Source organism: Arachis ipaensis, chromosome B5 (assembly GCF_059453495.1).
Source record: "Arachis ipaensis isolate K30076 ecotype BB chromosome B5, ASM5945349v1, whole genome shotgun sequence".
NCBI classification, from domain to species: domain Eukaryota; kingdom Viridiplantae; phylum Streptophyta; class Magnoliopsida; order Fabales; family Fabaceae; genus Arachis; species Arachis ipaensis.
The window spans coordinates 130,366,047-130,367,385 of record NC_142440.1 but is presented as its reverse complement, the minus strand read 5'-3'; positions in this window follow the sequence as shown (position 1 = coordinate 130,367,385).

Below are 1,339 nucleotides of genomic sequence, written 5' to 3'. Positions count from 1 at the left end.
TACCACACATTTTCCTTCCTTTTGGATGCTAGGCACACCTACAAAACAATGCTTAAGTAACCTTAGGTATCCAAATCTTTTTGGATCCTTTTACGTTAAACCATCTTCTATGTCCTAAGCCATTGTAATCAAAAACAATTTTATAAACTTTGTCACCAACCATTCTTTCACCGAAAAAGCATTGAATGGGAAAGTGTCCATTCCGATTGCATAGTCTACAAAACCTTGGAGTTGCCTTTTTGTTAAAGTAGGTGGGATCTTGAAATCTTGTGTCATTAGAAGATGAAGCAATATTTTCAAAATGTAAATTTTCAGATTTATGAAACCCCAACCCAGCCTTATCATAAAGAGGTTTTTGACTAGCCAAGATGTGATTTAAACTTTCAGAACTTTGTGTAAATTTGGCCAAGTCTTCCTCAAGTCTTTTAACCTTTTTAAGCAACTCTTCATTTTGTTTAAAACAGTCCACATATGCAAGAACACAATGGTTACTTTCACAGCTCCTAACTTGGGCTCTTAACTGTTTATTTTCTTCAACAAGATCACACGCAGTTTCGGCCTCTCTCACTTTTTCTTTTAGAAAACTGTTTTCGGCCTTAAGAATGGTAATTTGCTGTTCAAGTTCTTGATTTTCCAGCAGAAAACATCTTATTTTTTCAGAAAGGTGGTCTATCATAAGATGGAGATCTTCAGTATTAGGGTTATGAAAGACTACCTGATCTATGTGGTCTGCCATGAGACATGTTTGTGACTTGGTCTCGGTTTCTTCATCATCATCATTAGAATCATTCTCCAAGTCTTCCCATGTGGCCATCAGTCCTTTCTTCTTTCCCTTTTTTGGCTTTTCCTCCTTCTTCAGCTTGGGACAATCAGATTTGAAATGCCCCATTTCCTTGCAATTGTAGCAAGTTACCTTGCTGAGGTCTTTCTTCACTTTCCTTGTGCTGCTGCCTTTGCCTCTGAGCTTAGCCATTTTCCTGAATTTTTTTGCAAATAAAACAAACTCATTTTCAGAAGAGTTATCACTGGATTCATCATCCAGGGGGTTAGTCACAGAAGAAAATGCAATTCCTTTCTTTTTTGTATCCTTTTTTAAATAGGTATTTTCAAAAGCAAGAAGATTTCCTCTCAAATCATCAAGAGTCATAGAGTCTAAGCTACTGCTCTCAGAAATAATTAAGGCTTTAGTTTCCCACTCTTTTGTGAGACATCTCAACACTCTTCTCACTAGCACAGAATCAGAATGTGTAATTCCCAGAGCATCTAAGCCAACAATGATAGCATTGAAACGTTCAAACATTTCATCAATGGACTCTCCTTCCTTCATTGCAAACGTTTC